We start from the raw sequence: 24,873 nt of genomic DNA on the forward strand, positions 1-24,873 counted from the left end.
GCCACAGAGAAAACCCTGCAGCATAAGGCATTCACAATTTTCAAATACCTCAGTATAGAAACTTATTTTGGAACATACGCGGTTGCATTACCATTTTAAATTGCTTACCTTACCTAAACTTCTTCAAGAAAATAAGCTAATTATTGTCTTAGTATACTCAGGCTGTCATAACAAAACACGGTGCTTTGACAACAAAAATTTTATTTACTCACAGTTCTGAAGACTGGAAGTCAATGATTAAGGTGCCAGAAGGGTTGTTTTGTGAAGTGAGGGTGGGAGTGAAGAGTATGAAGATACAAGTATTCTATGGTGTCTGGTATGGAATCAAGGCCCCACTCTTATGACCTCATTTCACTTTAATTACATCTCTGTTTTTTCTGCAATAATGGGGATGAAACCCAGGGCCTTCACACTAAGCAACCCCCCAGCCCTTATTTTATTTATTTATTTATTTATTTATTTATTTATTAGAACCAGGAATTGAACTTGGGTCCTTGCGATTTTGGGGCAGGCAGCAGAACCACTGAGCTAAATCCCCGGCCCCTTTAGTTTATTTTATATTTTGAGACATGGTATAAGTTGTGAAGTTTCCCATGCTTGGCTTGAATGTGCAATCCCCTTGCCTCAGCCTCCCAGAATGTTTGGATTACAGGCATTTGCTACCATGTTTGGCTTAATCACTTCTTTAGCGTTCCTATCTCCAAATATAGCCACAGTATGGATTAGGTCTTCATCATATACATTTGGAGGGCACACATATTTTCAGTCTATTACGGTCCTGAAAATGTCTGTGTTTAACTCCAAAATCAATAATGCTTTGCTTTATTTAACAAGTATAAACCAATCTGCTTCTTAAAGTTTTAGTTCTCATCAGCAAACTAGGCCATTTCATCAAACAGAAATAATTACAATAGGCTGTGAAAGTAGCTCAGTGTAAAATGACTACTTGGGTAGATCCAGTACTCATGAAAAAATGAAAAAAAGAAAAAAGAAGGAAAAAAGGAAGGAAGGGGAAGAAGGAAGAGAGAAAGTTAGCTCAAGATGTTTTCTAAAAATGGTATGAATTAAATATCAGAGCAACCTATTGACAGAAACTTGTTACCAGTACTCATAAAAACATTTTTACTGCCTTTTCTGAAACTCAATGTTTTAGGGCCTGTTATTAAAGGGGGTACAATATTGTGATAGTGGCCAGCCATGTTATTATAGCCCTACTCCACTAACTGTGCTGCAGGAAGAGCAAAATAGTAATATTGTATAAAACATTTAGCATTGCCAAAATGAAATAGTGATTTGAATCAATTTCATAGATACACGAAAATATGTAGTGAGGTAAAATAGCATGAATTAACTTCTATATCTGCCAAGTCCCAGTGTAGCTATGATGGCATAAAGTACAGAGGAAACACAAGCTTGGAGAACTTGGATGTCCAAACACAGAAGACAAAAACAAGCTTGAAAAATACTGCCTTTGGAGAAATTAGAACTACAAAGAGTTGCTTTCCAAAGTTAAAATGTCTGTGGTGAAATAAGCACCTCATTCTCATGAAAATGGTAACTTCTTAGAAAGGATACCAAAAAAATAGCAACTAGGTTCAGCTGGATTCCTGCCTTGTTTTTAGTGCACAAGGCCTGATGTTTTTCATACAAGAGGCCAGTTGTCATTAAGTCCCACAGAGAAAGAACTCCTCAGTTCTGTTAGCATCCTCACTATTTGTGTATGTGCACCTTCTGTATAAAACCCTGTTGTGTAATTGAGAGCTTCACACAGTCTCAACTCTCCTGCGAAAAAAGAGAACAAGACAAGATCAAAAGGGAGCCAAGGAGAACAGTGTGTGGCAAGTAGAACATCAATCAGGGCAGTGTTCAGGAAGATTTAGCAGTGCACTTTGGCACTGATCCAAATAATCTAGGTTAATAATTTAGGCATCAAAAAGACATAAATCATAAGAGTAAAGTGGTCAAAGTCAAGTGTAAAACTTGAGACTTGAGAATTTTTTTAATGAAAACCAAATACAATGAGTGTGATGACATGGATTGCCAGTCTGATTAAATTTGAGAGCCAGATCTAGGGTATGCATTTTTTAGTCTTGTGTTTTTTTTTTTTTTTGGTACTGGGGATCGAACTCTGGTCCTTCTGCTTGCACAGCAGGCAACAAAACCACTGAGCTAAATCCCCGGCCCCTTTAGTCTGTTTTTTAAACACAGCTTCAGTTAAATAGATTTGGAAGAATAAAAGCTGTAGAAAAGTCATTCATGATTTGATCCAGCATTCAAATAACAGTCCTTAAGATAAAAAAAAAGCTATAATTATTAACCAAATTATAAGTTACAAGAATGTCATTATATATGAAAAGTTATCTCGTCTTTGCAGACAAAAGAGTCATAAAATGAATGAATCCCATAAAGTAGTCAAAAAAATCACTGGTACTGCTAGCTTGACATTTAACATAATTTATTTCATATTTTATGACAGGTAGCCTGAACACAGGAATGTTGAAAAGTTTATAAGAAACTCCATAGGAAAAATGAAACTTGTAAAACAAAGCAGATGTACTGTAGCCACCTAGACCATGCCTGTCACATAATAGTTTCCTTATAAAGATTTGTTGATGCATCAACTGCTTGGATTAAAGGCCATAATAAAACAGCATACATTTTTTATGAGGTACTTTCTAAATATCTTGCACTTATCTTCTAAATGTAACTTTTGGCTATATTTGAGACTAGCTTTCTTTTTTATTGTATTATAACTAACAGACACATACTGAGTTATTAGCTTAGTTTTGCTTTTCTTTCTACATTTTCTCTTAAATCTTTATGAGGGATAACATGGGAACTATATTAACATCCAAGTCTGCCTCTAATCCCATCCCATGTTAAAAGAGGTTGGAGAAAGAGTAATAAAAAAACTTCATGAAGTATGCTTTTGTCTCTGTGGCAGAACCTCCATTCAGAATTTTGCTAAAGTGAAAAATCAAAACTGTGGGAGAGTAAAATAAGATAGGTAAGAGTGATATAGATCTCTATGAAAAAAGATGCAAGTCTTAGGTCTCAGGAGGCAGACAGACTTGGTTAGGGTCCTAGCTCTACTACTTAACCTAAATGAGCCTCAGTTCCTTTATAAGATTAAGACGATGGAGAGTATAGAGATTCTATAAGGTTCTAAAACATGGTAGGGGCTCCAAAATGTTACTATTATTATTCTAAAGAGCTTTTGGTGACATGAAAACATACTGATATTGTCTGGGAGATATAAATGATTCTGGGTAGATGACTTTCTACACCACTCCCAGAGCCAGTCTATGAGCAAATCATGTGGGAGGAAAGCTGGGAACTATCCAGGTCTTGGACTTGGGAGAAATCATGGGGAGCTGTTTTCCCTCAGGTCAAAGAATCTTACTAGGTCCCTCTGTTATCCTCACTATTCTTTGGCTGAGTGACCCAGATTCAAAAAGTACGGCTTTCACACATGTAACATTAGCAGCACCTTCAAACTAATTCTCTCCACATTTTAGCATACCCATTGTCATATTCAGTTACCTGAACTGAAAGCCCTTAGGATAAAGTAATTCTGGGCATTCCTTCCCACTAGAAGAGTAGGGGTGTTGGAAGAGTGAAGCACAGAAGGAAGAGGCAGACTACTAGCCTTCTAACAAGTGTACTCTCTCAGCTCTCTCCATCCTGTGCCCCTGTCCCACCAACTCTCCAGGTTTCCTGAGTTTAGCCAAGGAACTCATGCAGAACTCTCATGGTTGATGCCCCAAATACCTCTTCTGTCTGACAACTATTCCCTTTCTCTCTCTCTCTCTCTCTCTCTCTCTCTCTCTCTGGAACAGTTCATTTGAAATATTCATCTAGATGTGTAACAGTGAAGCTGCATCTTAGCCTCGATTGACTTGAGAAAAGACTAAAGATTAGTAAAGCATATTTCTGGATGTCTCTGGGTGGTCATGGAGGCATGATTTTGAGTACTATATTTGGACCTTTGCCTCTTTCTCTCTGGTGTTGTTCCCCAGCTCTGTTTCCTGGACATCATGAGGTGAGCAGCTTTGCTCCATCATCCCCTTCTGCCATATTGTTTCTTTCTTGAAGCCTGCTAACCATGGACTGAATCCTCCTAAGCTGTGAGCCCACTCAAACCTCTCCTTTGGGTTGTTTGTTCTGAATACTTCGCCCAGGCAACAAGAAAGCTAACTAATATAAGCTGATTACTTTAAACATGAAAAATATGTTAATTTTCTACCTTGAAAATTTAGGAAGGACCCTTACCTATGAGTAAAGTGCATATCATAAAGCCCACATTTTCACCATAAGAAGGCTCATATAATACTTATTCCACAATGCAAAATATCTGGACTTTTAGTTTAAAACTTGTTGATGATGGAGCTGGATTTCATATAGGGATCCTGCTCTTCAGTCCACATTCTTATTCCCATACTAGAGTACTTTCCTCTTACTAGGGTGGATTATAAGGGTAGGGGACTGGGGGAAATGCAGCTAGAAAGGTAAATTAGAGTAGGATTGGAAAACATCTTTCAAGGAATTATAGTCTTACCAGTAGGGCATGAGAAATCAAAGAGATTAAACAAAGTGGTTTTTGAGGCAAATCAATCTGTTGACAGAATGTAGGATAGAAGAAGGAGAATATTAAAAGACTGTCCAGGAGGGCATTACAATGATGAAAGAGGATGAGATTGGGAACTAAACGAAAATAATGGAAGTGAGGTAGGGAATACTGGCATGATCCAGTGACTGGTTAGAATTGAGCATAAACATAATGATCCAGATTTTAAGAGTAGATGAGGAGAAAAACACACACACACAAACACACACACAACTAAGGAGTTATAGTTACAAAAATATTTAATCTTGTCTTAGTTACTTTCTCATTGATGAGACATAATACCCAATACTTGCAATTCTAAGGAGGAAAGATTTATTCTGGCTCACACTCTGTAGAGGTTTCGGTTCCTAGTCAGCTGACTCTAAGGCAGGGCATCATGGCCGAGGAGGAGGCTTGTTTATGGGATGGCTGTGGATGAAACAGAGCACTCAAAGGAGAAGGGAAGGAAATAGACCCTTATAGGTCATGCCCCTAGTGACCCACCTCCTCCTACCATGCTTTAGCTACCAGCATCATTAGTCCATTGATAAGTTGTGCACCTCCATGATCCAATCCCCTTCCCAAAGCACCAGCTATAAGCACATGAGGCCTACAAACCATAACAAATCTGAGCCTAAATTCCTCAATTTAAACCTCCTCTCCCATGTTATTGTCAGCTTAAATATTGATTTTTAAATCTCTATTGACCATTTATACTTTACACTAAATGATCTTGATATTATTAGTTATCACATTCCGCATTTCTTGAATACATATCTATACATATGCTTATTAAGAGACAGAGTTGGTAGGGTTATACTCTATGCTATGTCTCTGTTTATGAAAGCATAAAAAGAGATGTTTAAGATAAAAAAAGTAATAATAGCTATTCTTATTGTACTCTATTATGTACCAACCTCTGTGCTGAGTTTCGTATTCAGATTATCTATTTAATACCCACAGCAGCCATATGATATAAATGGTATTCCTATCTCCACTTTGCATAAGAGGACACTGAGACTTAGAAGATTGTAGGAACTTGCTGAAGGTCATAGAGCCTGAAAGAGATCAGAATATGTCAGCTCAAAATATGCTACTTTGGCCTAGGATTATTTCTAGTTGAAAGCTACTGAGAAAAAGCAGACATAGAAAGAGCTCTCTGTCCTTCCCCTATACCCCTAAAAACAGGATATAAATTTCTCTTTTGAAAGTGCTCCCTTTTCCACATCAAGAAGAGACATAACCTTTATCTTTAAAGATGAAAACAGTTCTTAGATGAGTATATAAACAAACCCTTATCTATCATTACCTCCATATCTACTTTCCCACAATGTACTACTCTTAGAAACCCAAAGCCCTCTTCCTTTTCTCAGTTACTTTTCCATAATTTATTTCCTTATGTTAAAAGAGTATATAAGTGTCTCCCTAGTTTAGCCATTTCTTTAAGTTTTTTTTCTCCTTTTCTTGTTAAGCCCTGTGTATGTAAAAATATTAATGTCAAATAAAAGCACATTTCCTTATGTTAATCTGTCTTTTGTTTAATTTGAAGACTTCAGATACAGAACATAACAGGGTATGGGAAAAGTTTTTCCTTCCCTACAATCCTAAAGTGGCAAGACCACTCTTGTGTCCCCTGACTGTCTCCTCCAGAACCCATACTCTCAATCGTATAAATAATGATATGATAATGAATTCTAAATTCATTTAAAAATAATCTTCAAATTGGGAACAGAACAGTGGAAAAAACTTGACATTCTCTCTCAGGTAATGACTTATTTATTATGATAATTATCAAATAAGAATATTGCAGTACTTTTATTCATTTATATATGATTCAAGGACTGTTATATCAATGTACTGTAACCTGGATTTAACATATTTCCTATGCAGTAGAATATGGTGTCACTTAGAAAATCTCGAACTCCACTCAATAATTTTTTTTTACTTCAGATATAAAGTAGTTTCAAGGTACAAGCTCTTGGACAGACATCAGTGGATTATGGCACACTTCAAAAATATCTGTTTAAAACAATTATTTTATTTTACAAAACAGAGAGAAGAAAGTCTTAAAAAAGACTATATTTATCTCAAATAAGAGTGCCGAGTGATCGATAATTCAAAGACACTCTTTCAAAACCATGGTGACTGATGTGCTTGCTTCAGGTGAATGATTTTCATCTTATTAGTAACCAACTCTTCATGTGAAAAGCCCACACAAGGGAATTACTGGAAGAGTAGGTATCTCATTTTATTTCTTCTAAAATATCTTTCTATCAAATCTAGCATTCAAGGTTGCTACTACTTTGGAATAAAAGCAACAACAGATTGATGAGAATCCTAAGTGGCACTTACTCAGTGGAGTAATTGGAAACTGCGATGGTTATGCAAATAAATGTCCCTTGGAGGGAAGAGAGATTGGCTCTGAAACTGCAGCTGTGAAAAGCTGGTGCTGGTAAACGGAGAATCAGACTAGATCAAGAAAGGAAAGTTAAGTAGAAATGACCAATAAAGATGACTGTACAGTACAATTATGTTCAGCAGAGCTATTCACGCTCAAGGTGGGATGGGAAGTATAAATTTCAATGCACAAAATAAAGTGAAGATAAAATATATCTTAGTTTTCAAATAAAGTACCTGTAATTTATATTATGAATTCTCATTCTACTAAAATAGAAGTATGATCAGTTACCCAGTCCAAAAGAACACTCCAAGTCTGGAGTCTAGACATCTGCAGGGTGGCAGTCTTCTTACTAGCTTCACATTCACTGGACTGTAGCATTTTACTTACTACCTCATTAATGGTATTGAACCTTTTATAAAATGCTAATGTTTCGTTATTTGTTACCATTCTTTTATAAGTATAGTCACAAACACATTAAAGGAAAAGCTTATTTGATTCATTAGTAAGACACAGCCTATGGATTTTTTTTTATTTGCTAGTCCTTTTTGCACACTCAGTGAAACAAAGTGAAACAATTGTCCATTCTGTTTTTAGAGCAGCAGCTGTAAAAGTAATCAATGGCTAAAGAAACTCCAGCATGTCCTGCGCAGGGCCATTCTGTATGCAGCACTAGATCTGGTCCCAGGCTGCTGCCTCTGCACTCTTGGAGACCTCAAGGGAGCATCTTGGTGAATAAGTACTGGAGAACTCTTTTCCCAAACTTGAGTCTCTTCAGCAATCTTAATCATTTTGGCTCCTGACACCAATAAAGAGAAATTGTGTCAACAGGTATTTTCATATTGTTTCCAGCGATGACTTTGGTACTTACATGAGAATTTTTTCTTAATCTCTGGAATGTGACAATGATAAACTTAGATTTTTTGAGTGTCACTAGTAAAGAAGTAAAAGTTGTCGTAAATTTTATAAAAGAATGAGTGTTTTTCCTGATTATTTTTCTCTCCCTTTGCAATTTCACTTTCTTCTTTTGGTCTGTCTACCTCCCTTCCAAATATACCTGTGCCAGAAACATCCCTTCAAGGTAGACCCTTTTAGATTCAATGAGGAAGTTTTCCCTACACGATACTGCCTAGTCTATGGACTTCATGTGAGTCTGTCACCAATAGGCCCCTTCCAGACCTGACAAGGATCTTACTCCCTATGGCCTAGAATAAATGACTTGCCATTCTGGGTTTTCAGTTTTCTGATCTATAAAATAAGGACAATACCTACTCAGTCTACTTCATAGCATTCTTGAGGGATTACAATGACGTATGGGCTTTGTAAGCCATACCATTCTACACAATGAAAAAGAATGGTGACTTTATTGATTTTGATAAGACAAGACCCTCCAGACCCAGTGATTACAGAGCAGAGTTGGCCCAGGATTGTTTTATTCCATCTCATTGACTCATCTAATAATATCAAGGTGGAGAGTTGATGTGGCATATTTCTTGGTGGACCACAGAACACACTTTTGCCAAACATGGAGCGGGGAAGGTGAGCTTTCTGCACAGGATTCTAGTCAGGCTGCATCTCCTGGAGAGGGTACTGATCTACATATGTTCAGACTGTCTTCAGTTGGCCTCAGCTTGAAACCTGCTCCTTCCAGCTGCTCAGTAAAGTGGTGTGAGGTTGTTATGGTTGTGGGCCCACCCTTGGGAGAATGCCCAGGGGATGTGGACAGCCCCCAGGCAGCCCACAGGAAGCTGGAACAGAAAGTGCAGTCACCGTGTACCCAAGCACCAGCAGGCAGATCTTTCTCCATCACATATATTTTCAGTGTGTTCTCTCACAAATGTCCAATATTTGATATCTGAGAAACTGTTTTGTTAGCTATTTATTCAGTATTGTAAGAAGATATAGCACTTACCTGGTGAATATTAGATAAAATTGGTAAAAATTATGACTCTATTATAGACCCAGGGACTAAAATTATTCTGACTGTGGCCAGTAAAACACTAACAGTTGAAAATAGCATTCAGGATATTAATGAGATCCCTTATAGGTTTGATTTTCTCCTTTTCTTACCTAGATTTAAGTATGATAAGAATTAAAGAATTCTATAAAAATTGTGAACATGCATATGCTAAACTTGTTAGTAACAGGATTAATTTCACAGGAAATATCTTAAGTTTTGTGATGCCCTTAAAACAGTGGTTCTCAAACTTTTTGATTTCAGAACTCTTTTAAATTTATAAATGATTTGGACTTCAAAAAGGTTTTTTAGGGCTGGGGATTTAGCTCAGTGGTTCCGCCTCCTGCCTCGCAAGCGCAAGGTCCCGAGTTCGATCCCCAGTACTAAAAAAAAAAAAAAAAAAGTTTTTTATAAGAAATATGTCAATATATTCACTATATTAAGGTTAAGCATGGTAAGTTTTTAGTAACAAAAGTATCAGAGCAATGGTATCACCACATGTCCTATAGTTCCTGAGTAACTCCACTATATACTTATGAAGGAATGAGAATAAGACAAATACTTCTCAGTGTTTGTTATTTGAGAACATCCTTGAGAATGTTTGGCTTAAAATATTTCAATCACCATAAAAACATCAGATCAAAATAAGGTACTACAATTTCTTACAAGAGGATTTTGTATCACTTGTGTCTAGATGTACCCCTAAATGCAGTCTAGGTGAGGAGCTTCAAGGGTAGCTGGATTAGGGTGTGTGATGCTGGGGTTAAGTGTGCCTTTGGATATGGGTGGCACCACCCAAAAGGCAGGTAGCCTGGATGGAATATAAAGGGATAGAAAGAAGCTGTTTTGCTACTTTGCTCCTGCTGATGCTGCTTGCTGCCTTCTCTCTGCCATGCCATGAACTGCTTCTCCTCTGTGATGCCCCTCTGCCATACTACCCTGCCTTAGAGCTAGCCAACTATTGACTGAAACCTCTACAAACTGTGAGCTGAAATAACCTTTCCTCCTTCAAGTTGTGGGTATTGGATACTTTGTCTCAGGAACAAGAAAAGTAACTAAGACAGATTTTAAGTCATTGACTTGAAAAAGTGTATTTGCATTGATAAAGATTATGCACAATGAGTTTGAAGCCTCATTCTGCCACAAATGAGTATATTGGTTGAATAACCTTGAATAAATTGTTTGGTAACACTGGATAGATTGAAGAAGTTGATTTATGAAAACATACTTTGGAGCAAATTTGTAACACTAAATATAAACTGGATATTTTCTAGGCTTTTATTATTTTAACTGATATGACATGCCTTATTTAAAAAGTTTCAGTCCTAATTCTATTTTCTCCTGCTTTTTAAATGTGGTCTTTGCCAGCTCTAGTCCTTTTCAGGTCCATGTTCCTGTGACTGATGAAGACATGCCTATGTCATGTCCCTCACAAGGGCATCGTGCATCTATGTCTTAACACCACATATAAGAACAATTACCATGAAGGATTAATTGCCGTTTTTTAAAAGGTGCTTGGAGAGATAGCCTCATTTCTGATGCTCCCTTTCCACATTTCCATAAGAAGCATTGCACAGGTAAATTCTTAGCTCCGGCCATCCCAGACCAGAATGAAAGGTTGGGCTTGATTCATGGAAATTAGCACAGTCTAGTGGGCAAAAGAGCCAAACTCTGATTCTGACATCAGAGCCTTCTGTGTGGTCACTAGAAGTCAGAAAATCAGAGATCTGCTCCTGGTCCAGACTTAAGGACTGGTGATAGGGCCAGTTCTGCTAGACACCACTTGTGGCTTGCATGTCTGTAGCCTTCAGTACTTCTTTTTTTTTTTTTTTCTTTTCTTGACTTTTATTAGTACATTTTTCCCATACATAATGATTACATTAATTATAGGGAATCAGTACATGTACTTAACACATTTCAATTCTTTTTTTTCCCCTTTGCTCCACCCTCTTTTATTTTTGCTAGCATCACATTTATTTATTGATAATTTAGAAAGTTAAAAACTAGAAATACAGATTAAAAAGCAGACTAACCTAGGCCCAAAAAGTATGTAAAACACATAAGACAATTGTAGTAAGATATACTTTTAGATACATTGTCCTCGCTGGATTATAATAACTTTTTCTCTCTCACTTTTTTCCTTTAATAGACCAAATGGCATTAGGTTTTACCCTAATGGCACTGCATATATGTATCGTCTATTATCTAAACTTAAAACTAAGTAAGAATTTTACTTATGCAATTTTTCAAGCATTCTTCAGGTTAGATCTTGTCTCTGTAAGTCTTTTTATTTTTTTTTTGAAAGGCACTTTTTTTTTTATTAAATTCTTTTATTGGTACATTGTAGGTATACAACACAATTATATTTCTCATTGGGAATTGTACCTTTACATAATGCATCTTGGTTCTTATTTTTTCCCCATTCCTAGCCCTCCCTTCATGCCTTCCACCCTTCCCTATTTACAAACCCTTTATTTCCATTTTTTCCATTTCTCAGCATTTTTCCTTTCCCTTCTTTCCTTTCCCCTGACCCTCCCACTACCCCTACCCCTTTGGACCCTTTCTTCCTATTTTGCATTATCGATTATTCATTCTAATCATTGGTGCATTTTAGGTATACAATATAATGACATTCATCATTGGAAATTTGCACCTTTACATAATCTCTCTTGGTTCTTATTTTTCACCCTTGCCCAGCCCTCCCTTCAACCCCTCCATTGCTCCCTATTTACAAAGACTTTGTTCAGTACTTCTTAATACAGCAAGACTTTTGTCTTTGGGATTCGTGTGTCTTTGGGATTGAATCTTTGTTACTTCTGAGCTTAAACAATTAGATTTACCTCTCTGAATCTCAACATTCTCATTTATAAAATAGAGAAACTACCCACATCATATCAGTTAGGTGAGGAATAAATACAATAGTATATGTAGCACTGTACTACATACATATGCCATGTGCTTGGCATAGAATAGACTCCACAAATGAGCTTCTCTTCCTTTACTTTTCTAGAGTATCTCACTATCTTATTTTCTAAAAAAACTACTTGATCAATTTTCAGAGGGAAAAAAAGCATAGAAATTCAACTTGTGTATCATTAACGAGGCATAATAAATCTTCCTTCCCAACCATATTGACATTTTCAATATGGCAAAATGAGAAATTATATTATGATGGTCATACTTAAGGTAGTAAGGAGAAGCCAGTAGAGACCATGTTTGGAGATTCAGGAGAAACTATGCAGGAATTCTTGTTTTGTAGCATTTTTGAATTAATCTTTTGATGTAAGCCTTTGAAAACTGAAATTTCCAATATTTTAAAACAGTTGGCATATGAAGATCACTGTTAGCTCATTAGTATAGCTTAGATCTTAGATTGTTTTTGTAGAAGAGGAATTTTAATCTGTATCTATGGAAGGGTATAGGATTCAGTTCATATAGCCTGCATATTTCAACAGTAAAGGGAGAAAGGGAAGAGAGGAAATAGAAAATAAAACCTTCCCATAATTCAACTTGTACACAGGATGGCAAGGATAAAATGACTGAGATAAATAAATCCTTTTACATGAAGTTGTTAAAGGTGTTACTGTATAGTATTTCAAGTTATTATTTATTTTGAACTTTTCTACTCAAGGGCACATTCCAAATACCCTTAATTATCGTTATGATCTGGCTCTTATTGTGAGTTCCCATAGAAAGTCACACATCTTCCTGTTGAACTATTGTTCTACAAATCATAGTATTTTGGAAGGATTTCACTGTTTAAAGTTCCATTGCCGTATTTGTGGTAAACTCTATTGTGTATGGTAATATATGACAACAACAATGCACAGTGCCTAGAAGCTGTAATGACTAGCAATTCTGTGGTCAGAAAAAGGAAATTGTATAACATTAGTTGCTGATATGCTGCTAAGGGAAAAGTCTTCACATTTCTCTAGCTCTGGCCCTTCCCCTATCACTCACCACTAATAGTAGGTTTTGTAAATAGGCTGGGGGTAAGTGGACCCTGGAGTCCCATTCCCTGAACCCCAAAACCGTGCCCAGCCCTTCCGCTTGGTTACTTCAACTCAGTGGTAGGCAAGTGTTGCTGTACTTAACTCCCACACCCTTGAACTTTGTTCAGAAATTGTGTCTATACTACCAGTCTGGATAGTTTCACTATTACTTTATCTACATAAAACATCTTTTATAAGGTAGCTTGACCTGAGATACAGGTCATCTTGGACTTTTCTGTCATGTGCATTCTGTTGGTGGTAATTTGTGTTTGAGAAGGGGGTTTTGGGGGGAGGGGTGGTTTGGTTTTGTTTTTACCTTTTTTTTTTTTTTTGAGCATTTACTATTTAAATAAAAAGCAGTGGCAACCATGGCTATTATTTCCATATCTCCTGAGCCTTTCCCTTGACATCTGGTTCTCTTTCACCAATAATTGGCTTTCAAGTCAAACCTGCCCTAATCTTCACTGTGGAGGGGAGCTGCTCTTCCGAGGAAGGCAGCCCGTCCCCTTCCATCAGCCAGGGCTGTCCTCCAGCTTGCCCTGACCCTGTGTCTGGCTTGTGTTCCCCATGATTATGGCTCTTGTTGGCAGCTCAGTAGCCCATGGGACTGTGGCAGAAAAGGAATTTTGAATTAGAGGGGGAAATGATGCTTTAAAAAGGCAACAGTTTTCCTGATGTCTTATTATTTTTCACTCTAGGATATTTTCATACAGTTTGTTCTTCATTTCAATCAAGTATGGTTGGTTGCACTTCTTAAGGAACTTGATTTAATCATATAGTGTGTTTGGGTGAAATAATCCAAGACGACATTACCAAAAAACTATTGTATGGGTCCAGTTTTCTTCACAGGACATGTGACAGAATAAATACTGAAGATGTTTATTTAAGCGTTTTTTGAATGTAAAGAATGATATATTTGTTGAGTTAAAAAGTATCAAACATATTTATATTATAGTTTTTGTTCATATCAATTGGTCATTTAAATTCATTTTATGTGTTCCTCAAGGCAATGGTCTCTGTATGCATTTGATTCAGTACTTGAAAACCTCTAGATACCTGTTAAAAAGTTAATAATGATTAAATAATCATGTCTGTTATTGTAGCACTGCTTTATTTTTAAAAATTACTAATAATTTATTGCATGTAATAATAAAATTGTTGAATTTAATATTTTCAGTAATAAAAAAAATCCTTTAAAATAAAAACATCTCATTTATATTTCTCAAAGTTAAATCTTTAATACTTTCCTTCTCGGCAAACTTAAAGTTTTATCAGCAGTCATTCATTTCCTGGTATATTTCCTACCCTACCAGGCTTGGGCCAGTCAGAGTCACACACCTGAGTTGAACCCCAGCTCCTGGCAGCTAGAAAATTGTTCAGGAATGCAGATTTACAAGTAAGCAATTAAAGCAGGCCCTAGTGCCCAGTAAGGCATGCGGCTTTCACATAGGGCAGCAAGTGGCATATTTTCTCCCTCTGCCCCAGATATCTTCTCTCAAAATACATAATAGGGTTTATTTTTGGTTGCCAAGTGTATATTTATTTCCTTTTCCTTTCTAGCCATTTCTATGGAAATAAGCAGAGAATCAACAATAACTAAAGAAATTATAATTGCTAATTACAATATATCACTAATTGTGTGATTTTATAATTTGATTCCTATTTGGGCTCCTATTAACTTTGGAACTTGTGTTTCTACTGTCCTTTTTCTTCCCCTTAGCTTTGTGTTGACTAGTTTTTCTTTCCATTATCTTTATTTTACTGAGATTTCCAAAGTGGTTTTCAAAGTACGATCTTTGCCAAGTCTTCTTTATCTGAATCACTTGTGTGCTTGCTGCAAATGTTCCAGGCCTCCATTACCTCTCCACTGCCCACAGAATCAGATTCTCTCAAAGTAGGAACTTCTGGAAAAAATACCCTTTTCCTTCCCAGGAGATTCTTACAAATGTGAAAGTTTGAAAACTATTGAGGAAAAAAGTCCTATTAGCATCACCCATAACACAATTATTAGGCCTTTCCTCCCTACATGTTGTCTTTTCTTGTGACCAATTCCTCCATTTTCAATAGAATTTGTGAGCTGGTACAAACCAATGTTGCTTGGTCCTGCCCATCAAATCTATAGCCAGTCAATAGTCAGCCAACCATTACCAATATTAGGAATCATCTAATGGAAGGATTCCCACCTATCCTATAGCCATAAATTTTGGCCACCTTTTTAGTCTTTTAACACAATCTTAGAGAAGGACTCAGTATCACAAGTAGGTCATCCTTGGCATCATGATTGCCAAAATTGTATTGTAAGATGAAGTGGAACATAATTGAAACAACAAAAATAAAATGAATTTTGTAGTTGTTCAGTTTCTTCTTTTTATATCTGTTTCTGAAAGTTCCAGGTCTCACAAATACTGTAGGTTCTGTTCTCAGCCTCCTTCACAGGAAACTCCCTGGCACCCCCTTTCAGGTTAGAGTTCTTCTTCCTACAATAGCTCTCCTAGAAAATATTAAGTACTTAAATGTTATTTTCATTTATATCATTACTATTTGCACAAAAGAAACATTTATCCAGCATCTTACACATGTGTTCTGTGGTCTCTAAATTTTAATTATCAGTATTAATATTCTTCCAGACTACACCGAAGTGACATCTTGGGTAAAAACGTGCATCTTAGATATCGCCCAAAGTCTATTTAATTGATTTACTAACATGCTGGTAGATGCTTAAAGATGATTTTGGAGTTTATATCATACTAATATATAGTCATTGTTATGAAGGGTCAACTCAAAATAATTAGCAAAATTGTCATCGACCCATTGTTCTCTGTTCTGACATAACTTTAATTCAGAAGACTGTTCTATCTTAGTGTATAACTGGTTGATAAAAGATAGTATATTTTTGAAGCTCATTCTTTGACATCTGACATTTAGTAGAAAAATATCAAATTCTTGCTTTGATTCTTGGCAATTTATGTTTGTTTACCCTTTTACTTTTCTCCAGCCTGACCTATGTACATACTTAGCTCATAGAAGTCTTGGGGCAAGTCATTTCTCTTTTGAGAAGCTTTCCATGACTGCTACCCAAAATCTGGATTTGGCAGAGCTCCCACAGGCTCCCACAGTACCTCGCCTTTACCCCAACACTGAATCCATTCATCTCTATTTGTCTGCCTCCCCTGGTAGTCTGTAAATCTGAATTGTTTCAGATTGGAGCTCCAGCACCAAGCCAAGGACCTGGAACACATTGGTAGATTGATTCATAAATTCATGCAAACTACACATGCAAAAGCAAGCTGTGGATACTTTAACACATTAAGACACTTAGAACCCTCTTCACTTTACTCATTCCCTGTTACATATGGCTCTTGCTCTGTGATGATGGCTCCCATTTATAGCATCCATTCTGCTCCATGAATTTATCAGTAAATTTCAGTTTTTCTGGTCTCATCTTCTAAAGCTCTCAGGAGATGCTGGCTCAGGCTCAATATTAGATATTCTCAGTCTTTAGGAGAATCTCTTGACCTTGTTCCAGGTTCTTAGCACAAATCCTGAGAGCTGCTTCAGAGAGAGGACCAAACACTGTGTGTCCTTGAAGTGTTTTCAGTCTGGCATTCTAACCTCTTTGAGAACATGAAAACACATTTTTTCTTTGATTCAATTTATCTGAATGTCTTGAGTAGTTCCATAAATGGATTTGTTGATAATAACTATGAGCATGTTTTCTTTTAAACTATCTGCCTGATGAGTAGTATTTGGTGGCTTTAGAAAGAGAGGCTTTTCATACTAATAGTGGTGGGGGGTTGTTAAAATCTGAAGGTTAAATGTAGAAGTTGACTTTCAGTGACCTATCTGAGGCAATGTTGTTGCGAGAAAGGACTTACATTGTAAAAGGTCTCCTATTTGAGTAGGCTATGTAAAGGCTTTTTTGGGGGACTGCACCTTTTGGAAGGATTCAGATTGGAATTCAGACTGCTTATACTTCCATATTGTCAGTCCAAAGCCAATAAAGTTTCTAGCTTTTTTGAAGGTATACATCTGCATCTCAGACTTGTTAGGTAGCTGGGGAACAAGGGACAGGTTTATCATTGGTCTGGGCAGTAAACATATTTGACATTTGTCCAAAGTAAAATATTTTTGAAGGGACTTGCTCTTTGCCATATTATTTTTTGGTTTTGCTCAAATTATCTTTAATGACTATCCTCTTTTGGCATTCAGGTAAGTGGCCTGTGAGAAGACCCTAAGTGGACTGGTGGGCAGAAAAGCCAGAAGAATACATGTGCTGTTGATCTGAAAGAATGAGGAAAAGAATTCAGAGTCACAAGAAAGCTACTTCTACCCAGGGGGGCTGGTCTGAGTGCAGTGACCAAGCATACTTGGACATCACCTGCAAGTGCAGTGGTATTTACTTGGTTTTTATTGTGTGTATGTGTGCATCTGTATGCAAGTGTGGATGTGTGTTTGTGTGTAACAACTGAACAAATGAATAAAAAGTTTAATTTATGCTTAGTCTCTGACCAGGACATACAGCTTATTCCTGATACAGACCTGGAAAAGAGTTTCCAACCTAGCAGTCAGCAACCTCATCCTGTTCAAAGCCTCCAAATAGCTCTATGAGTTTGACTAACAATTCCAGGAAATGACCCCCACAGTCTCCCCATCCTCTCCATTAGCCACTTCATGGCCAGTTTTATAACACTGTTGATTAAAATCCCTACCTTCAGGTAGTCAGTGGAGAAACCTGTAGCAGAAGCCCTTAAATGAGAACTAAGGAACAAGGCAGGGTTTTGTCTGCCTTGTCCTAGAAAAACCATACAAGAGACAACGTAGTTGGGGTGCTGCTGTGTGGGAGGCCTGGTCCTAGGGTAGTGGAAGCTGTTTTTTCTTAGTGAGATGAAAGGCCCATGGCATGAAGCTGGGAGGCCATGCTTTCAGAGGGCAGGGCAGGCTTCTCAGTGTGTTGTCCTTACCACATGGTTGGTGCAGATTAGTCTAGCACTGAGTGTGCTCAGAAAGAAAGACCAGGCTGTACAACAGGAGAACATGATCGGTCTTGTAAGGTCTTAGAGGTGTTAGGAGGAAATTTTGCTGAAAACAGGACTAAGGAAACTGGAGAACTAGACCTGTGATTCCTGTTTCATTCTTGAAGCAGATTTCCTCTTCACATGACAAGAACTAAACCATTGGTATAGTATAGTCCAGTGGCAAGCCTGATCTTTGTGCAGACTGTGGCACAAGAGACTTCTGCTTTGTGTTAATGTGCTTCCCTTTCTAGTCCACTATTTCCTAGCTTATAGATAAATTGAATGGCTTAAGAGTCCATTGAGGTGGAGAAAGCAAGAATGTAAATCTGTGGAGAGGAAGGAAGAACAATCGGCAGCCATAATGTCCAGTGGGAGGTAGCAGGAGCTAGAATAGAATAGAATGGGACTTGCAGATGAAGCTCCCTGTCTTGTGCACATTGGGTACTCAAGGACAAGCTGAGAACTATGCAGTGGGGAGTGTAGGCTATTAGAGTAGCCAGATAAGCTAAGAAGGTGTATTAAAGGGAGAACTACTGCTTTACCAGTAATACTGACCAATGCTAAGATGCCAGTTCAGAATGGCATGATCCCAGAATACATTTGTATGTGACTTATCAGAGACACTGTGGAGAGGTTAGGACAAAGGAGGGCATGTCCTGAGGCTCATGAGAGATCTGAGAGTGAAAAAGTTGTTTGATATGGTGAGTATAGTATAGAATTTTATTTTTTATTTCTTTTTTATTTATTGAGTTTATTGGTACATTTTAGGTATACATCATGATCACATTCATCATTGAAAATTTTTACCTGTACACGATATATCTTGGTTATTTTTTTCCCATTCTCCTGCCCTCCCTTCAAACCCTCCATCCCTTCCTATATACATAAGATTTGTTTCCATTTTTTTATTCTTTTCTTCATTTTTTCTTTCCCTTATTTCCTTTCACCCACACCTCCCTCCCTAGTTCTCCTTCCCCTTTGAACATTTTCTTCCTATTTCACAGTATCTATTGTACATTTTGGTCCTCATTAACACTCAGTTTCTCACACCAGAGAAACAATTCAGTATTTAGACGTGTGTCCTATTTATTTCGCTTATGAGTATGGCCTCAAGGTGCATCTGTTTAGCTATAAATGTCTCTAGTTTATCTTTCTTTATTCCTGAATAGTACTCTATTTTATAAAAAAGAAAAACCACATCACATCTTCTTTATCCAATCACCAGTTGATGGGCATTTGGGCTGTTTCCAACATTTAGCTATTACAAACTGTGCTCCTATAAACACAGGTGCACATATATTGATGTGGTATAATGCTTTTAATTCTTTTGGGAAGATGGCCAGCAAAGGACTAGCTGGGTCAAATGGGAACTCTAATCCTAGTTTTTTGAGGAATCTCCACACTGATTTCCACAGTGGTTGCACCATTCTACTCTCCCACCAACAGTGGAGAAGGGTTCCTTTTTCCCAATAGCCCCACCAGCATTTGTTATTGGTTGATTTCTTGATAGCAGCTATTCTTTCTGGAGTGAGATGGAATCTCAGCATTGTTTTCATCTGCATCTCTTGAATGACCAGTGATGCTGAACAGCTTTTCATACGTTTATTTGCTGCTTCTGCTTCTTTGAGAAATGCCTATTCATTTCAGATGCCCAGTTTTGGACTGGGTCTTTAAATTTGGGGGGTCTGGTTTTTTTAAGTTCTTTATAGATTCTAGATAATAGTCCTTTGTCTGAGGAACAGCTGCTAAAATTTTTTTCCCACGTTGTAGGTTGTCTCTTCACTCTGTTGGTGCTTTCTCTTGCTGTGCAGAAGTTTTTAATAAGATGAGATCCCAGTTGTTGATTCTTTGTGCTAGCTCCTGCGCGACTGAGGTTTTGTTCATAAAGTCTTTTCCAATGCCAATGTCTTCAAGAGTTGTACCTAACTTATCTTCCAGCAGTTTTAATGTTTCTCTTTTAATATTTAGATCTTTGATCCATTTCAATTTTAGTTTAGTGCATGGTGAAAGATATGGGTCTAGATTTAATCTTTAGCAAGTTGAAACCTAATTTTTCCAGCATCAGTTATTAAAGAGGCTATCTTTCCTCCAGTGAGGGCATTTTAAAAAACAGCTCTACCTTTTTGACAGTGACCAGTATTGAGGTTAGAGAGGTAGTGTTTGTGAACCAGGCCATACACTGAAGAAAATGCCTGCTTAAAGCTGAATGTTTGATGTAATAGAGTTTTGTAAAACAAGCACATATTAGTTGTACATTTTACAAAGTGTATTTTATAAAGAAAGTGTGCAGTGTGTGTTTAAAGACTTTTATTTCTGCAACTAGAATTTATACACTTTTTTCCTCTGGTCATATTTGAATATGTAAAATTCAAAAAGAAATAGTTACGTGTGTGTGGGTACAACTCTCTACACTTTCTAGACCAAGGGTTCCCAACTCTGGGCCATGGACTGGTATCAATCTGTGACCTGTTAGGAGTTAGGCCACCACACAGCAGGAAGCAAATGAAGTTTCATCTATATATACAGTCACTCCCTATCACTTGCATTACTGCCTGAGCTCTGCTTCGTGTCAGAACAACAGTGACAGTGGATTCTCAAAGGAGTGAGAACCATATGTGAACTGTGCATGTGAGGGATCTAGGTTGAGCAGTCCTTGGCGATTCTAATGCTTGATGATCTAAGGTGGAGCTGTGGTGGTGATGTTTATGCTGGGGAGTAGCTGCAAACACAGATTAACATTAGAAAAGTTTGACTGCACAGAGACCATAATAAATTAATTGCTTGAAGACTCATCAAAACTCTCTCAGTGAGTGGCAAGGGACAATTAAGCTGCATCTGGCGGCAAGTGAGTTCATGTTCTTAGATTGTACAGCTGTATCTAACAGCAGGGTTTAATTCAGAATGTGACACTCATTCTGTTCTGTGTGTGGCCTACACATTATTTTATTTACCAGTCCATCTGAGCCTCTTTACTACATTGTGCGGTTGTCACATTCACAGGTTCAATAAACCCACAAGTTAATTCTACTCAAAATGAGAAAAACAAACATCACCGAAGAGTTTTTTTTGAAGAGAAGGAAAGGCCCAATGAAGAGAGAGAAGAAGACTATAAAGCTGCCAGCAAAATGAAAGCTGAATGTAAAAGAAAATACCAAAAGTCCTACTTAAAGTATGGGTTCATTGCAATAGATGATTCATAATTTCTCAGCCTGTTTTGCATAATATGTGGCAACCAGCTATCCAAGGAAGCCATGAAACTTCCAAAACTACCTTGCCACATGGAGACCAAGCACCCTACATTAAAACAATCCTTTGGAGTTTTTAAAAAGAAAAATAAAGTGAACACAACGAACAGAAGCAATTATTGAAGGCTACCACTTCATCAAATGTGTCTGCACTGAGACCATCATTCTTAGTGCCAACCACATTGCTAAAGCTAAGAAGCCCTTTATTAAAGAGTTGATCCTATCTGCTGCTAAGGACATCTGTTGTGAACTTTTCTGGGAGGCAATAGTTCAAAAGGGGGTACATGTTCCTCTTTGGGCTAGTACCATAACTAGGTGAACTGATAAAATACCAGAAGACATTAAGGCACAGTTGTTAGACAGGATTAGTGAGTCATTGTGATACACAATCCAGGTTGATGAATCTAGTGATGTTGACAACAAGGCAACAATGCTTGTTTTTATGTGATATATCTTTCAGGAGGATGTGCATGAGGACATGCTATGTGTACTTTTGTTACAAACCAATACCACAACTGCAGAACTATCAAGTTTTTGAATAATTACATATCAGAAAAACTGAATTGGTCATTTTTGTGTTGGTATATGCATGGACAGAGAGGCGGCGAAGACTGGATGGCTTTCTGGTTCCATTACTCTGGTCAAAGAGATTGCTTCTAAATGAAAGTCTATGTGCTGTGTCATCTATAGAGAAATGCTGGCTAGCTGAAAAATGTCACTTAAACTTAACATTTTGGAGGTTGTGATTAAAATTATCAACCAGATTAAAGTACGTGCCCTTAGCTTACATCTCTTTATGCAACTCTATGAGGAGATAGAAGCAAAACACACATGTCCTCTCTTATACAGAAAAGTGAGGTGGCTTTCTAAAGGTACGTCACTGACCAGAGATATCTTATGGAAAAACAGTCACACCGGAAGCACATTTCAGTGACACAGAATGAATCACAAAAACATGCTTACTCATGATATACTCCACCTGTTCAACGAACTCAATCTATCACTTCAGGGGAGAATGACAACTGTATTCAAGCTGGCAGATAAAGTGGCCACATTCAAAGTCAATCTGGAATTCTGAGGGCAATGAGTGAATACAGTAATACTTCAGTTGATGATCACTTCTGTTCATGAACAATTCAGTTTGTGAACAAAAGCATTAAGCACAATTTTACTTCTGTTCATGAGCTCTGCACAAAATGACAAATACGACCATGACCATCTTCCCCAGAATCATGGAGTAAATTAAGTTTATTAACCAAGGTACCACTGTATTTTAGATTTTTTGACATGTTTCAATCATTAGCAGAGATTTAGGACCGCCTTTTTCCCACCTAGCACATGACCACCTGCCTCAGCTTTCACACAAGTTTGAGAATTACTTTCCAACCACAAAAGACCCCCAAATTAGGAAGGAATGGATCCATGACCTATTTGTGAACAGGTCAGGTGAACTGACTTTATCTATGCTAGAGGATCAACTGCTTAAGATCGCAAGTGACAGTGGCCTTAAAAATATGTTTGAGACAACTTCAAATCTCCATGCACATTCTGGATTAAAATCAAAGTGTGACATCCTGAGATTGCCACAAAAGCACTGTAAAGCCTGCTTCTATTTACAACATCCTGTGTTTGTGAAGCAGAGTTTTTTCATAATAACAGCAACCAAAATGATCACAGAGTAGGCTGAACAAAGCAGTTCTCTTTGGGTGTCACTGTCTCCCATCACCCTCAGATGGGACTGTCTAGTTAGAGGAAAACAAGGTCAAAGCTCCCATAGATTCTGTATTATGGTGAGTTGTATAATTATTTCATTATATATTACAGTGTAATAAAAATAAAAATGAAATACACAATAAATATAACATGCTTGAATCATCCCAACCATCCCCATTTGTGGAAAAATTGTCTTTTTTAAAAACTGGTTCCTGGTACCATGAAGGTTGGGACTGCTATATTCTCTCTCTCTCTCTCTCTCTCTCTCTCTCTCTCTCACACACACACACACACACACACACACACACACATACACTCACAACTTCTAGCAGAATTGTTGTTCTGAAAAATTTGATGTTTTTTCTTCTTAGAAGTTGGGTGTTTTCAGTTTATTCATGCCCTTCTGGGAAGTACGATCACTTGTCAAAGATGACAGTATTGCCAGAGTGTCTCCCGCATTGCTGAAAGTCTTTGGGGAAAACTATATTTTATAACTGACCAAAGGTTAGAACCAGTTCTTAAATGCTTTCTTGGAGGAACAAATGAAAACATACAACATAGCCACTGATCACATTTTTCTAATTAAAATATATTAACATTAATGGCAATTTTGTCTGTGGGTATCCACATAAATAAGTATCAAAAGAATGTATGGTTTCCATATAATTGTTGTTTCTGCCACTATTTGTAGTGGATATGCAGAAATACATGTGAAAATAAAATGCTGTTTTTACTGTTAATAACCATACTTAGCATTATCAGTACTTTTTCTAGAAATTTTTAAAGAATTCTGATATTTTCTTTCTCTCACTCTTTCTCCTCCTCTAGGACACACTTTTCTTCTGCATATGACCTTTTTTCCTGTATACTAACCCCAGTTTCTGCCCTGTCAGAGAACACTGACCTTTCTTTGGCCCAAAGATGGACACCTCACTTTTCTTCAGCATTTTGAATCGAGGACAATTTAGACTATGGGGAAGATCCTTTACATCAGAAGCTGCAGAATGTAAACTTTGGAAGAGATCAGCAACCATACTTCTTACCATGTATGAGAGACTATTCTACGATCAGGAAGCCTGGAACTGTCACATCAAGAAGAGTACAGACAGGACATAGAAAATATTGTCAGTGTTTAAATCCTCAAATTACATGGGTCAATAAATACCCACTTGTCCCAAGCAGGTATTGTTTGGGTTGTTGGTTATTTAAACCAAGCATCCTTCCCATTCAGGATTTGGCAAAATCATGTGTATGAATATGAGAAAAATATTGTAGCAAATTATTTCAAGAAGCAATAGTTAGAACTATTAATCCATAGCCATACTTATCCTGACATGATATATAGCCAATATATGTACCATTGGCCATAACCCACACATGGTGGTTTTATATTTTATTTCCAGTTTTTTGTTATTTTTGAGACAGAGTCTTGCTATGCAGTTCAGGTTGGCCTCAAACTCACTATGTAGCCCAGGGTGGCCTCAAACTCATGTCAATCCTCCTACCTGAGCCTCCCGAGTACTGGGATTACAGGCATACACCACCATGCCCAGCATGTGGTGGCTTTAAAATATGTTGCAAATTCCTTCACATTCACCTTCCTCCCTTCACAAGGTAAGATCCAATTTCTGCTCCTTTGGGATAAAGACTTACCATCGTGATTTGCTTTTAACAAATAAAATATGGAGAAGTGATGTTATTCGACTTCCAAGACTAAGTTGGAAAATGAACAGTTTCACCTGGCTTTCTCTCTCATGGATCGATTGCTCTTGAAGAAGTCAACCACCAGTTCTTGTAAACATCCAAGCATACCTGGGAGAAGCCCAAATGGAGAGAAACTGAAGCACACTGCCAACAGCCAGCACTAACCTGACACTATGTACAAGAACCATGTTGAAAGTGGATCTTCCGGTCCCAGTTAAATTTTCCCCAATGACTGAAGCTCTG

The 24,873-nt window shown here is 37.4% G+C and overlaps 1 long non-coding RNA gene across 2 annotated transcripts in view; it reads left to right on the forward strand.

The window, feature by feature from the left end:
• LOC110347046 (uncharacterized) overlaps positions 1-24,873 on the forward strand; it is a 313,267-nt gene that overhangs the window by 279,608 nt on the left and 8,786 nt on the right. For both annotated transcript variants that reach the window (XR_015442477.1, XR_015442478.1), the window contains one exon: positions 17,163-17,345. This is a non-coding gene — a long non-coding RNA (uncharacterized LOC110347046). The remainder of the gene's footprint in view (positions 1-17,162; positions 17,346-24,873) is intronic.

This window comes from Heterocephalus glaber, unplaced genomic scaffold, assembly GCF_053883595.1.
Source record: "Heterocephalus glaber isolate CG9 unplaced genomic scaffold, H.glaber_assembly_v1.0 deba00001550, whole genome shotgun sequence".
In the NCBI taxonomy this organism is placed as follows: domain Eukaryota; kingdom Metazoa; phylum Chordata; class Mammalia; order Rodentia; family Bathyergidae; genus Heterocephalus; species Heterocephalus glaber.